Below are 16293 nucleotides of genomic sequence, written 5' to 3'. Positions count from 1 at the left end.
CGGAAATCCTTGAAGTGTAAGAGCGGTCTAAGTTGCTTCAGGACCTGTAGCTTGAAGAAGCATTCTTTGGTTGTGGCGTTAATGAATTTTTTGAAATTCATTCTAGAGTCAAGGGTGGCCCCAAGATCTCTGACCTGGTTTGCTAATGGGATGCTAGCATTATTTGCGAGGGGGTTGTTGTCACAAGGGGAGATAACCAGTAGTTCCGTTTTGGAAGTATTTAGGACCAAATTGAGACTCGAGAGCAGAAGGTTGATGGCGTGTAAGCAGTTGTTCCAGAAATTTAGAGTAGAGATGGGGTCTGAGATGGGGATTATGATTTGTACATCGTCCGCGTATATAAAGTGGGTGAGATTGAGACTATTGAGTAGCTGGCATAAAGGGAGTAGATATATATTGAACAGGGTAGGGGAAAGAGACGAACCCTGAGGTACACCTTGGTTTGATGGAATGGAGTGAGATTCTTTGTCATTTATTTTGACTTTGTAGTGTCTGTTGTTCAGAAAGGATGTGAACCAGAGCAGTGCAGAGCCGGATATGCCTATTTCCATTAAGCGGTTTATGAGGATAGTGTGGTTTACCGTGTCGAACGCGGCAGAGATGTCGAGAAGGGCTAGCAGGTAAGATTGTCCCTTGTCAAGGCCCATCAGGATGTTGTCCGTTAGAGAAAGAAGGAGGGATTCTGTGTTTAGGCGTTTCCTGAATCCGAATTGAGAGGGGTAGAGAATATTGTGGGAGTCAAGGTAGTCTGTGAGTCGGATGTTGACAAGCTTTTCCATTAGCTTGGCTATAAAAGGTAGGTTTGCAATGGGGCGGAAGTTTGCAGGGTCGGCTGGGTCCAGGTTGGGTTTTTTAAGTAAGGGTTTAAGTGAAGCAATTTTTAAGGAGTCCGGGACCGATCCTTGATTGAGGGAGCAATTTATGATGTCTGCCAGCGGTTTAGCAATGGTGTTAGGGATGGTGAGAAGTAGTTTGGTCGGTATTTGGTCCAGAGGATGAGTGGAAGGTTTCATTTTCTTGATTATTGATTCAATTTCCAGGGAGGATGTCTGTTCAAGAATTTCTAGTGACGGTCTGTGGATATTTGGTGGAGGGTTATTAGTTGCGAGGCTTAATGGTTGCGAAGGGTTTGGAGCCATGTTAGTTGAAGCCAGGGGGGCAAGAAGGTTTTTGATTTTGTTATCAAAAAAGATAGCCAACTCTGTAGATTTGTTCTGGGCTTCTTCTTCTGGGATGGTGAGGGGCATAGGTGTGGTAAGGGCAGCTACATATGAGAACAGAGTTTTAGGGTCATATAAGAAGCCGTGTATTTTTTTGGCGTAGAAATCTCGTTTGGTGCGGGTAATGGATGTCCTATAGTAGCTCATTGCAGTTTTGTACGAAGCAAGTGAGGAAGGGGAGGAATCTTTCCGCCAGCGTTGTTCTTTGTGTTGTAGATCCTGTTTGAGTTTCCTTAGTTCGGTTGAGAACCAGGGTTTCTTGTTCGTGCGGGCTGGGTTGATAACTTTTGTTGTTACAGGGCAAATTCTGTTAGCTACTGAGTGTGTAATAGTTTGCCAGGAGTTCATAGCGGTATCCGCATCTGAGAAGTCCAGTTTAATTAGTTCTTCGGCCAGGCTGTTGTTGAGAGTGTCCATGGAACAGGGTTTCCTGAACTGGATCGAGGATTTAGTAACAATAAATTCATTAATAAATTCATTAATAAATTCATTAATAATAATTAATAATAAATAGATTCAGATAACAGAATCTATGTTCCCTCACCCTGTATCGAGTAATTCAGTGCTCAGCAGGGCTGGGAAATGTGACCTCCTTCTCCAAGGTTAGGTTTATGTATATATCTCTTCTAGCTAAGTCTTAACTTTAAGTTCCATGGAGACTTTGTTATGGATGAGAGTTTCTTTCCACCCTCTCATACCACCTTTCACGTATTTGGTTATGGAATGCCAAACTCTTTTGGATTCAGTTAAGCTTAATTAATTTTACTTATTTATCTAATGGAAGAGGTTCCCTTCCTGCAAGAGGAGCCTGAGATCACCAAGAACCAAGGACAGGATGACTTCCAGCCATCCTGTGAGAGGGAGAAGGAGAAAAGGGAGAGAAGGTGAGGAGATGGACCACATCCATGGCCCAGGAACATCTAATGAAGACTGGGATAAAGAGGAGTAAGAGGAGTAAGAGGAATCACCCTTGATACTACAAGAGGAGTTAGGAGATAAAATATGAAATACTTTAAAGTACATCTTTGAAGCACCAAACTTGCCCTGTGTGCCAAATGGAGGGAAGATATCATGTCACCAAAGGAACTAAGTAAATTGAAGAAACTTCAGAGTTTAATATATACTGTAAGAAGTCACAAGCTTGCTATAAGTATTTGTATCATCTTGAAAATGAAGTACACAGCTGTAAAGTCTTTAAACCATCATTGTACCTCATCAGTAAAAGAAAAAATGCTAGAAACCAGCAAACAACTCTCCTTGTGATTCACTGAATCGTGATTTCATTATTGTCTAATGCTGAGATTATCAGTGCTGTGTGCAAGAGGCTTAATTATAAAAAAAGTAAAGAGCAATGTGAGGGCCTTGAAAGGAAACCATCACCCCGCATAGGAAACCTTGGAAATACAGCTTATGGCATAAGGAGAGTGTTCCCACTTAAAAATCAATCTGCGAAATGGCCTCTGGAACTGTTATCCAGGTTCAAGTATCACAGAGGTTATATATATGTATATATTAAATCCCCTTGCTTCTATTTCATAAGCCTGTCATTGCAACAGCAATGCTTGGATAAGAGCCACAGACTGTGAATCTGAGGTATCATGGGTTTTTCTCATATCTATAATCTATATCTATATCTACCACCATACAAACCTAAGAAAATATGAAAAAAGTGCATAGCATATAGGAAAAACATCATTCTTGAGCCTCTTTTGGCTGTGCTATGCCACTGATTATATCAGCAATATTCATTTTAAATTATTTTACATTTTTAAAATAAAAATGTATTTTTAAATTAGATAACTTGTCCCAAAGTTATCTTATATCGAGATTTATTTTCTTTGATCACATAAAATTTAAATCTTCTTAAAGCATATGAACTAAGGTATATTATTTTGCCTCAATAAATCTTACGAGAACAGCAGCATGGCCTTTTTGTCTGATACATTCATTTTAATACAGAACATACGGCTTTTAGGCTTTATAAATATTTGAAAACCACTAATAGCAGCAGGGCCAATCAGTTTCTTTTGGGAAAAGTAGTTTGTTAGAGCATGTGAACACAACTTGATGATGAAATGAATAATCACCCCTTGCAGAAAACAAATATCATACAGTGTTCCAGTAAAATGCAATTCCAAGATACTATTGTACTCCCTTCTGAAAATCTGATGTAGTGGATACTGTAAACATGATCCTATATTATACAGTAGTCAGATTATTATTCAGTATTTCACACTATACAGTGATCATAAAGGACTCTATGATGCATAATTCCTGAACCAAATAAAGAGCTATCTAACCCACACCATATTTTTCCTCACATCACAAAAATGATAATCTGACTCAATATTGTTAGCTCTGTTTCATTGTGATTTACTCCTGTACATTATTTGTCCCACATAGCTCCCTAAATACCTTTCAAATATGACTGTAAATGTTACGCATCCCATCCGCGCCAGTCCCGCGCACGGGCCTGCTCATCTTCATGGTTCCTCGACAGGTCCCGGGTCGAACTTCCTAGCGGCAGCTGCTAGCACTTACAGGCCTCGGCATCCTGCGGCGGCGGTCGCCGGGCCTTCCACTGCGCACCAGGCCTCACGGCGGAGCTCGGCATCCTCGGCTGTGTTGGCCAAGCCCCTACGCGCGCACGGACCCCCCAGCCTCTTGTAGGGCCAGGGGCGGGTCTTAGCTCCGTGGTGTGCCCTGATTGATTCCTTGTTATAAGGAAGTCCCTGCTTGTACTTCCTTGCTTTGGCAATCAGGTCGGCGTTCTGCTAGATTGTCACTGCGTTTGAATCTTGTCCTAGTCTTGTTCCAAGTCTCATTCCAGGATCCTTCTGTTCCAGTTCTGTTCCTGCCTTGTTCCTGCATCCTAGTTCCAGCGTTCCTCCTGTTCCTGTTCGTCTGTCCATCTTCCCAGGTAGTACCCTCGGACTGACTCTCTGGTACTGACCTTGGTTTGCTCCTCAACCTGCCTGCCTGCTGCCTGCCTTCTGACTCCAGTCTGCTCCTCGACCTGCCTGCCTGCTGCCTGCCTTCTGACCTCAGCCTGCCTGTGACCTCGTCTGACCTCCAGTATCTGACCTCTGCTTTGTTGACCGGACTGATTCCTGGACTTTGACCGGACTGATTCCTGGACTTTGACCTCTGCCTGCTTGTTTTTTTTTTCAGTTTGGTAAATGAACTGAACCGAATAAAACATTAAATCAAACAAAGAACAACCTCTTCCCCCCCAAAACAAAGAAAAATGTTGACCCAAAACCAGATTCATAAGGGTCATGGAGGTTGCTATTGGAAAGAAACTCATGTAATTGACTTAAAACTATTCCCTCTAGCAACATGGAAAAGTAGCCATTTTCCTATAATTGGCAACCTGGATACTATCCACAATAGGCTTTATCAGCAAAGACTTAAATATAGCCTTCTTACAAGGTTCAACACTGCTAGTCATTGGCATTCAGGTCTCATGTCCTGAATCTATTGGCCACTGCCCTGAATCTCAAACAACTGTCCTATTATCTTCTCCAGCTTCTCCTCTTCAGCCAGACAGCAGGAAACAGGAAGTGAGTGACTGTAAAAGGGAGCAGAACAATTGTTTTCTTCTCTGCAGTTTCTGCTCAAGAGTCACGCCCCTCTCTCTCCTGTCTCCAGAGGAGAGGAAGGGTGAGATTGGAGCATTTACTGCAGAAAGCATGTAGGGAGAAAAAGGAAGGGAGGGGGTTGATCAAGGGAGCACAGCAATTGCTTTCTGTAAGTGATTGATGGGGAGAGAGAGGAGGCAAATGCTAAAAGGGGATGAGGTGAAGAGGGGATGAACGCGGTGGTGTGAGAGGAGGTTAATGTTGGTGAGGAGGGTAGCACAATGAGGGTGGTAATGTTGAGGAGGTGAGGAGGAGGTTGAATGCAGTATCTTTCTCATCTCCTTGAAATCACCAATGGTCTTTGATGAGAGGAAACAGGGTATGGGAGTGCATCAGAATCATGTGGGAGGAGGGGATGTGTGTGGGTGTGTGCAGGGGCACAATATCTGAGGTAATGTGATGGGGCCGAAGAGAGCCAGAGATGGTGCTGGGGTGGAGGTGGGACAGAGGTGGTGATGGATGGGGTGCGTAAGAACCAGAGGTGGTAGAGGCAGATGGTGACAAAAAGCTAGAGGTAGTGATTGAGGAAAGGAGCCAAAGGAGTGAAAAGGGGTAGGGGGTGATAAGAGAGAGCCAGCGGTGTGATGCAGGAGGAGGATATAAGTGGAATCCAGAGATTTAGAGGAGAAAGAGTTTAAAAGGAGAGAATCAGGTGTGATGGGGGAAATGTGTATGATAGAGAGCAAGAGAGAATATTAGAGGAGAGAGAGGAGAGAATATGCAAAGGGATAACTGGGGGTAGAATGACTCAGAGAGAGGGTGATGGGGAGAAGTATGAGAAGGGATAACTGGGGGTGAGGGTTTGGGGATGATGGGTTAGGGAGACAACCTGGAGGGGATAGAATATGAGAGGAAGAAAGTGAAATGAAATGGTTGAGAGGGGGTGATAAAGTCAGTGTGGAAATGTTTGGGAGAGGTGGGAGGGGGAGGGTGGCTGTTGGGGGAGAAGGGACCTAGGTAATGGGGATCAACACAGTGAAGAAAGATGAAGGGTGAGAGAAACAATGGCAGGGAGAATGGGAAGTATAGTATTATAGAAACATAGAAACATAGAAATGACGGCAGAAGAAGACCAAACGGTCCATCCAGTCTGCCCAGCAAGTTTCGCACTTTTTTTTTCTCATACTTATCTGTTACTCTTCGCTCTTAGTAACCTTTTGGTTCTATTTCCCTTCCACCCCCACCATTAATGTAGAGAGCAGTGTTGGAACTGCATCTAAGTGAAATATCTAGCTTAATTAGTTAGGGGTAGCAACCGTCGCAATAAGCAAGCTATACCCATGCTTATTTGTTTACCCAGACTATGTAATTCAGTCCTTGTTGGTTGTCTGTATATAGATCCACTTTTCTTCATTCCCCCTGCCGTTGAAGCAGAGAGTTATGCTGGATATGCATTGAAAGTGAAGTATCAGACTTTCTCCCCTGCCGTTGAAGCAGAGAGTTATGCTGAATATGCATTGAAAGTGAAGTATCAGACTTTCTCCCCTGCCGTTGAAGCAAAGAGCTATGCTGGAAATGTGTGAAGTATCAGTATTTCTCCCCTGCCGTAGAAGCAGAGAGTTATGCTGGATATGCATTGAAAGTGAAGTATGAGAATTTTTCCCCTGCCATTGAAGTAGGGTGGGCCAGGTGTTACGTGTGCCGGCCGTGGCAGACCTGCGGCCCAGCCCCCTCACCTCTCTCTGGCGAATCCAGTGCCTGGTTCCTCATCTCTGGTGGCAGTGGGCCGCCGGCTCCATCCTCGGGCCGCCCCCGGTGCCTCAGCTTCAGCTACAGATTCCTGTGCTCTGCGTCGGGCCTTTCTGCATGACCCGCAGAGAGACATTGCCATCCAGCGCTGCGCCCCTCCCTAGGCGTGCATACGCACATGACTGATCCTTATGAAGGGCCCGCAGCGGGAACCTGGCCTCAGCCCCGGATGATAACATCACCTGAGCTCCGGTACTTAAGGCCGGGCTCGGCTCCCAATGATCGCTGTTGCAAAGGTCTCCACGCTGGTCGTGTACTTGCCTCCTGGTGATTCTCCTGCGTTCCTGGTTCCTGATCCTTGCAAGTTCCTGTTCCTGTTCTCCTTCATTCCTGCATTCCTGATTCCTAACCTTTCCTTGGATTGCTTTCTCGGACATGGCCTCTGCATTGCCTGACCACACCGTTGACTATCTCCAAGCCCAGACCTCTGCATTGCCTGACTACGCTATTGACTCTCTCCAAGCCTGGAACTCTGCATTGCCTAACCATGCTGTTGACTCTCTCCAAGCCTGGACCTCTGCATTGCCTGACTACGCTATTGACTCTCTCCAAGCCCGGACCTCTGCATTGCCTAACCATGCTGTTGACTCTCTCCAAGCCTGGACCTCTGCATTGCCTGACTACGCTATTGACTCTCTCCAAGCCTGGAACTCTGCATTGCCTGACTACGCTATTGACTCTCTCCAAGCCTGGAACTCTGCATTGCCTAACCATGCTGTTGACTATCTCCAAGCCCAGACCTCTGCATTGCCTGACTACGCTATTGACTCTCTCCAAGCCCGGACCTCTGCATTGCCTAACCATGCTGTTGACTCTCTCCAAGCCTGGACCTCTGCATTGCCTGACTACGCTATTGACTCTCTCCAAGCCTGGAACTCTGCATTGCCTGATTACGCTATTGACTCTCTCCAAGCCTGGAACTCTGCATTGCCTGATTACGTTATTGACTCTATCCAAGTGCGGACCTCTGCATTGTCTGACTACATCATTGTCTCTCTCCTCATCCAGACCTCAGCTCTACCTTGCCACTGCTTCCTGATTGCTGCCAGCCCTGACTCCAGCTTGCTCTAAGACACCTCTTCAGTCCTCGTCCTGGACTTGGCCTATTCAGGCTTCGGCCTGCTCTTGCTCGGGCGCCCCCTGTCTGACTTTGGTTCTATTGGCGCCCGGGTCTCCAGGACTCTGCCTCATCCAGTACAGACTTCTTCATTCCACTGTTGCTGCCTCTGGGCTGACTCTCAGTCCTTCCATTGACGAAGACATATGGAGGCCCACCTAAGTCCAGCCGGCCCAGGTACCCAAAGGCTCAATCCGCGGGGAACGAGGGCTGGTATTGATGAAGCACCAGCCGGCCTCCATCCTTCAGCCCACTCTGCCTGCCGACAGTGGGGACCCGTAGGATCCCTCCTACGGGTAGCGTCCAACCCCACCTTGGCCCAAGGGGCCATCTCCGGCGCAACACCAGGGAAAACTAGAGGGTGAGTGATAAAGGATAGGAGTGAGGGAGAATGAGGGATGAAATCTAGGTGTGAGAGGATAGAACGAATGATCCTGATGTAAGGGAGAAATTTAGTCAGAGAAGAAAGAAATGAAGGAAAATTAGACAAAGGAAAGATAGATGTCAGATAGGGAATGAAGTGATGGAAATAGGAGAGAAAAAATAAAATTGAAAGGAGAGCCTGGAAAAGGAAATAAGGGAGGACAAATGAGGAAATCAAGAAAAAGTGACAGGCCAATACAAAAGAAACACCAGCCAGAGAACAAAGGTAGAAAAAGGCATTTTATTTTTAGTCTAGTGACTGGAGTACATAATGCAGTGTTCTAGTTAGAAGCTGTATGCCTCCTGGAGTAAACTGGATTCTCTACATGCTGTGATAGCTTTTATTGAATCAATGCAAGTACTATCCAAAAATACTAATTATGAGCTATCGAGACAAATAGGCCCCTTCTGCAGATGTGAATAATGTCTTTGATCTAACATCTGAAGAAGGGACCTCAGTGGTTTTATAAGCTCCTGTACAATAGTTTTAAATAATTTGTATGCTGATCCAGTGAAAGGGTTCATAATTTTCTTAAAATTCCATGATTAAAATGTAATTTTTGTTGAAAAGTTATTCTATATTCTATGTAAAATTTATTTTTGTTATATGAAGAGAGGTGGTAGAGGGTTAAATAATTTTGTGGAAACAAAGAGTGACTCATCAAGTGGAACAAAGCTGGTGAGAGCTCCTTGAACAAAACTGGCAGCACATCACTGATCATGTAGAAATCACCTAGCACAGCGTATCCTCTCAGCTCTTTCAGTATGGTAGGTGCAGATATTTTAAATTGTCCTTATAAAGCCAACTGGTTCTCAGTAACACTAGTGTTCTGTGCTTTTTACAGGATCATTCTTGGGGGGATGGGGAAGGGGGGCTTGATCGTGAATGCGGAATTTAATTATCAAAATCTCAGGGTGAGACTGCACGTGCCTGAGTTCTACGGACCCATGCCCCAAGTCTAAGTATCTAGCAATGTCTCTGGATATGGGAAAATAAGCCTTTTTCAATGTAAGCATTAATAATAGCAGTCATGGAATCAATAAGAACATTTTCTGCTGCTTTCAGTACTTTTGACTGAGAAGTGTCCACTGAACAGGTAGGAGACTGTACCTTCATTAGAGGAACCAAACCCTTTATAGCACTGACCAATTTAAACTCTAACCAAAGGTATAAGGTGGAAGAAGTTCTATCTCCTTGACTGGTCAGTGAATTCCCAGATCTGCCCTCAGACTGAAGAATTTTAGAAATTTTGTCTGTAAAGAAGTGAGTACAGGTAACAGGTTCCAATGATGGGGACAAAGGGGAAAACAACTGATCCGCTGGTTGGGTCAGATCTTTCACAATGGCGAAAAGTTGCCTTATCTCACATTGACTTAACTCTATTCTGGATTGATAAAAGCTAGGTATGTGCATTCGTTGCTCCATGTGTTTCGGCGGTACATGTATATCTCAAAAATGGATAGTAGCCGCTCAAAACTGATGTTATGCGTATATGCAGGCGGCAACCCACAAACATGCATACCATCAGTTTTGCTTGCCTATTATTCATTCACGAGATATGTGTATACCACCAAAACAAATGAAATGAATGGAGCAACAAATGCTCATCCCTAATAAAAACCTTATTTAACAGTCATGTTATGCCTGTTGGCCGCAGACAGCTGTGACCGTGAGCGCTCACCTCCTACACTGCCTTCCTGCCCTCCCCGGGGCTACTCGCTACAAGGGCTTGTCTGCAATGCTGCGTTCCGCGGGACTCTCCTTGGCGGCATGGATGCTGCTGCTCCTTGCTCTGACGCTGGGCCCTCCTAGGCATGTGCATGCATCACAGGCCCCACCTATGAAGCCTCTTCGGTGGGAACCTCGGGGGTGCCCCGCTTTGATGACATCATCGGCCTTCCCTTTTTAAGCGCCAACGCCCCCAGGAAACTGACTTGGCAACAAGTTCCATCCTTGGACTCAACTGCTGCGGAAACTCCAGTCGTTGTCTGTGGCCTTCCTTGGACCCTGTTTGGCACCCGCTCCTTAGGGGTCAGTGTATGCTACCCGAGGACTTGCTCCCCTGGCCTACCCCACTCCTTGGGCTGGCCCCACGCCTCTTGGGCTCCATCCTTCCTGGCTGCAGCTACCTGAGTCTCCTCTGGATTCACAGTATCGTGAGTCCCTCATCGGGCCTCCTCGCTCTTCAGGGCTGTGCCCGCATCTATGTTATAGACTGGCAGCGCTTGACTGCTCCTCAGGCTGCGCTTACTCTATGCTCAACCTAGTTCAGCCCCGCTCCTTGGGGTTGGATCCCTGCTTGTACCAGCTTGTCTCCTGTCCCGATCCTCGGGTCAACTCCAGCTTTCTCTCTGGCTACACCTCCGTTCTCCGGGTTCTACTACCTTCAGCTGCCTGGGCCAGGCCTGGACTACCTCACCCCGTGGGTGGTCTACATTCCTGGTCTCTTCCTCCATGCTGCAGCTGCGCCCCCTTGGGACCGACCTTCCAGAACCTCCTACAGCCTACCACCCTGTGGGGGTTAGCTAAGCGACCTTGGGACCTCGCCATCACTTGCCAAGAGTTTCCTCCTGTGCTGGTATTCCGCCTCCCGACGGCGCGGACCTGTGGGGCTCCTCCCCACAGGCAGTAACAACTCACGCATCGGGCCAAGGGTCCACCAACCCACAGATCATAACAAGTCTAAACAGCAGCTTTATAGATATTAAGGCAAGTTGAATACTTCAGCTTATCTGATTCCAATCTTGTTTTTCACGACAGATTCTCTTGTTTTAAAACATGCAGTTCCTAGGTAAACCAAGAAAAGAATTTGGGACAAGAAACCAAGTGGGTTTTCATGGGAATTTATTCTTTGAACACTCAAAATAATAAGGCATCCCATCTTTTGATCTGTTCTGTCAGGGAGGCTTGAGATCGAAACACAGGTTCCCAATTTTATGTAAAAAAAAACAAACATGTGGCTCAGTTTTGCTGCTAAACAATGCAGTGATAAAGAAGACGAGCATCCATGAGAGAAGGCAACCCATTAAAAATATTTAAACTTACCCAAGCAGTTTTCAATGGAAATATTACATGCAGAGAGAGCAAGCATAATCTCTATGGGTAATTTTTCCAGGGGCAATTTTGCTTTAATGGTGCAACAATGTGGGCAGTTCTGATCATTGCCCCCCATTATGACTGACAATTTCAAATGCCAAGGAAAGATCTAATAGAAAAGATCCTGCATTATTACCCCTATTCAACCTTGAGTGGAGAATATCATAATGCTTCTTTATAAATCCATGGTGCAAGCATATCTAGAATGTTTTCTGGAGTTCTGGTCATCCCATCTCAAAAAAGATATAGCAGAACTCAAAAAGATGCAGAGAAGGGCAACAAAAAATGATAAGAGGTATGAAATAGTCCTCATATGAAGAAAGGCTTAACAGGTTAGGACTCTGGTTCGGAGAAGAGATGAACTGAGAATGGATATGATAAAGGTTCATAAAATCATGAGTGATGTGAAACAAATTAACAGGAAAAGTTATTTACTCTTTCAAATAGTACTAGAACTAGGGGACACTCCTGGGAACTAACTGATAACAAATTTAAAACAAATTTAAGAAGGCATTTTTTTTTTCTGGCAATGTATAAAGCTGTGAAATATGTTACCAGATGATACAGCCAAGGCTAGTAGCAGAGCTAAGTTTAATAAAGTGTCAGGGCAAGTTCCTGGAGCACAGCCGGGTAGATCCAATGCTCAAGTCTTCTTTTGCGAGGTGGCGGACAGGAGTGGAGGTGGATCAGGAACTGCGAAGGCCCTGGCTATTTTTCTTGAGGGCAGGAGGTGGTCAAAAGCTCTCAAGGAAGCCTGTTTGGTTCTTTTATTTGTTTTGCCGATTTTTGGAGTGTTTAAATGTTTTGGGTTTTTTTCAGTTTGGTAAATGAACTGAACCGAATAAAACATTAAATCAACCAAAGAACAACCTCTTCCCCCCCCCCCCCCCCCCCCAAAACAAAGAACAAACTTTTTTTTTTTTCATGCACATATCTACTCTGTCTATACAAAGGATATAGGAGAAAGCAGAAGAAATACTGATGTGGAGTCAAAATAATGTACTGTTACATCAACGCTGAGCTTGTGATGAGAGAAATTCTGCAATCTCCCTAAGTATGTAAGGTAGTTAAGCATGAAATGTCAGATGTGAATATCATTTGCCCTGGGAAACACAGCAAGATTTATCTGCATTGCTAAGAGTGTTGTAAATGATGTGGTTTTATTCACAGAGCACAGACAGAGGCATTCCATCAGGCTGAGTGTCCCACTTACACACTTTTTTAAATACTTCAAGTCAGGTGTTTTTATCAGTGTTTATAAGAATCCTTTGTACTTGTCTTATTGCAGATTGAAAAGAACTTGTAGTAGAATCTATCATTTTAATAAGAATGTATTAAAGCATGTCAAACAAACAGTTGTAATATAGTAAGAAAATCCTCCAATAACAACATCATTGCACTCATGAAATAAAAAATCCAGGTGCTTTAATACAGTACAGGCCGGATTTATGGTGCAAGAGCCACGTACTGGAAATTCCAGCTACCTTGTTTTTCTGAGTGAGTTGCTCATAATGAAATGCCCCCTGTAATGGACTTTTCTCTGTAGCTTTTATAATATTACTTGAATTGCTTTTGTGCATTTCTCTTGTACACAGACGTACAGTAGGTAATCTTATGTGACATCGTATAGCTGGATCCTTATAATGTACTGTGGCAAACCACACTCAGACAGTGAAACAGACCGCTAACCGCTATTCAGAATAAAGTCTACAGGAGCAAGGCTATGAAGAATATGACTTTAATTGCTTTAATTATCTCAAAACATGGCAGTCACAGTGCACTGCATTTCAACCATGCAATTCTTCTCAAGGGGGAACAATAACTACTGCCACAAAAATAATAAATCCTGCGCCATTATGTGCTTGAGTTTATAAACTCGGAGACCATAATTCATAGCAGAGAAGAATCAGAGCATGGTAATGGTGCCAGATTTCTTATTTTTATAAAAGGCGTTAATGTCGTCCCTGGAGAAAGCAAGGTTGAATTCATGCAAGTGGAGACTGCTGCACTTTATGAGAATTAGAATCAACTAGCTCACAATTTTGCTAGCCAATGGCACTTTTGTTTTGGCTACCATTATGTGTACAGCAATGTATACATCTGATGCACTCGATTCAAATGATGATGATTATTATTATTATTATTATTATTAATAATAGTAGCAGCTTGGACCAGTTTTTATCTATGAGTGCCTACTCCATTATGAAATGCTTGCAGTGTTTGTATAAGGTTGGCTCCTTGATGTTTTCTTTAAATTGTTTCTCTCTTTTATTTCTCTGGGTTTCAGCCTTTGACTTCTTTAGAAGAGATCTCTAGTGATGTGCTGGAGTGGGATTCCTGGGGACTTCTCAGGAGCCCCTTGTCATATTATTTTATGAACACAGAGGGAGTGTCTCCCCAAGCAGAACAAAGTTGGTAGCAGCCCCTCGATAAATTAAGCAATACTTTGCAGTTAATGCCCTGTCCAAAGGAGATGAGGGCCCAGACAAACATTAACTATCTAGAGATACCCGGTTTAGATATAATTTATTGCTTCTATACAATGACAACTATACTACACAGAGGACATTTTAGCATTTCTTTTTTCTTGAGGTTTCTTAAAAAGCAGGGGTTGCCATGAACATCTGAAACAAGTCGATGAAAGAGGAACTCTTGTGGATTAGTGTCCTGTATTTGAACCAGATTTCTTGAAATCAAACAATACTTTCATCTTATAAAACAGACGGCACAGTTTTATTTCAACACTAATTTTAGAACACCTATAGTTGTGATCTATACTATATCTGCTGAGCCAGTTTTCTTACGGTAGTTTTAATCTGTTTGCAGATAGGCTCATTTCTTTATTCTATACATAACATAATAGGATGCCATAATAAACAACCTAAAGTTTTCTACACAAAAAAAAAATATGATGGCGGACGAACACCTCACAGGCCATCTAGTTTGCTGACTTTTCCCTCTCCTGATATTTGGCTCAGTATGTGGTGGCGGTGAAAATGGCAAATAGAATGTTAGGAATAATTTGGATAAGAATAGAGAACAAAACTGAGAATATCATAATGCCTTTGGACAGTTCCATGGTGCGACCACACCTTGAGTACTGTGTATAGTTCTGGCCGCCCCATCTCATAAAAGACATAGCAGACACAGAAAAGGTACAGAGAAAGGTGACAAAAATGATAAAGGGGATGGAAAGGCTCCAATCCATTATGAAGAAAGGCTAAACAGATTAGGCCTTTTTAGCTTGGAAAGAGACAACTGAGAGGAAATATGATTGAGATGTATAAAATCATGAGTGGGGTGGTTCGAGTAAATAGGGAGCATTTATTTACACTTTCAAGGACTAGGGGACACTCCAGGAAACTAGTAAACAGCAGATTTAAAACAAATCATACGGAGTATTTTTTTCACTCAGCGCACAAAATAGCAATGGAATCTGTTGTCAGAGAATGTGGTCAAGGCAACTAACACAGTGGGGTTCAAAAGAGGATTGGGCCAAGTTTCGAAAGGAAAAGCCCATACATAGTTATTTGTCAGGTAGACTTAACAAATCCAGCACTTATCTCTCGGCATGAGATACAAAAAATGGATCAAATATTGGGGATCTGTCAGGTGCTTGCGACCCGCACTGGCCACTGTCAGAGACAGGATCCTGGGCTTGATGGCACTCCTTATGTTTTATTGCAATACTGCAGAGACCTTATTTGATCTTAGACTTTACCAACCACTAAAGACCCTTCTGTATATATATATCTCAGGCTGCCACCACATCCATTAGGAGGCTGCAACATTTATCTACCTCTATTCCTATGAAGAACACTTTCCTTGTGTTATTCCTGAGCGTACCACTTTCCACCTCATATCATAACTCCCTATTACCTACAGTACCTGAATGTAATCCACTTTGAAGCGCTGCAAAAAGTGGAATCTAAATTCAAATAAATAAATAAATAGATATTCTAGAACTTCTTTTCTGCCAAAAACTGATTCTAGCCATTTCAAACTTATTTGCGCTGCACCTCGAATATCACAGCTAAGTTAGCAGGATATGTTTATCCAGCTAGCTTTTTTAGCAAGATATTCTTTAAACATCTACCTTGAAGCTGTCTATGCATAGTGTGCTATTTTGATGATGTCCATATTCAAAAGCATGTAGCCAAATAATGAAGAAGTTACCCAGCTAAATGAATATTTTGGCACATATCCGGCTAAATTGTAGCCAGCTAATAAGTTAGGGGGGCTAGAATTTAGCCGGATAAGTTAGGGGCATTCCTGGGATGTAACCAAGAGGAGTTAGCAAGCTAAGTTAACCAGCTAACTCCAATATTCAGTTAGCTGACGACCTAGCCAGTTAAGTCTGGTCAGGACAAAGACCCATCCTAAAGTTAGCCAGCTATAGTCAGTCAGCTAACTTTAAGACAGCCGGCTATATTCAATAGTATGGCTGCACTATTGAATATGCCTCTAAAGTTAGCCTGATAAGTTTATCCGGCTAACTTTGCTATGCAGACTGTGTCTGATTACGGACCTCTTAGAACATATTCTCTTTAGGTGGGTTAACTCTAATTTTACCTGAATAAAAGGCATCCAAATATGTGCAAATTTACGTCTTACAGCTATGCTAACACTCTCTGAAGCAATAAGAAAAGAATCAATAAAACAAATGCAAACTGGTTAATAGGGATGTGAATCGTATTTCTGACGATTGAAAATATTGTACGATATTTTCAAAGTCGTCAGAAATCGGGGGCTCCCCGAAACCGATAGGAAAACCCCACAAAATTGTTCGTGGGGTTCTCTTTTCGTTTTGGGGGCGGGTGGGAAAAACAGCACACAAAAATAACCCCTAAACCCACTCCGACCCTTTAAAACTAATCCCTTAGCTTCACCCACCCTTCCGACCCCCCCCAAAACATTTTACAGGTACCTGGTGGTCCAGTGGGGGTCCCGGGAGTGATCTCCCGCTCTCGGGCCATTGGCTGCCACTAATCAAAATGGCGCCGATGGCCCTTTGCCCTTACCATGTGACAGGGTATCCGTGCCATT

At 43.7% G+C, this 16293-nt stretch overlaps 1 protein-coding gene across 3 annotated transcripts in view; it reads right to left on the bottom strand.

Annotated features, from left to right (window-relative positions):
- The window catches only part of SORCS2 (sortilin related VPS10 domain containing receptor 2), a 1741628-nt gene that overhangs the window by 281021 nt on the left and 1444314 nt on the right, over positions 1-16293 (bottom strand). The gene's annotated exons all lie outside the window — the stretch shown is intronic.

Source organism: Rhinatrema bivittatum, chromosome 1, assembly GCF_901001135.1.
Source record: "Rhinatrema bivittatum chromosome 1, aRhiBiv1.1, whole genome shotgun sequence".
NCBI classification, from domain to species: domain Eukaryota; kingdom Metazoa; phylum Chordata; class Amphibia; order Gymnophiona; family Rhinatrematidae; genus Rhinatrema; species Rhinatrema bivittatum.
Note: the sequence above shows the minus strand (reverse complement) of the source record. Positions and strands in the feature narration are given on the sequence as shown.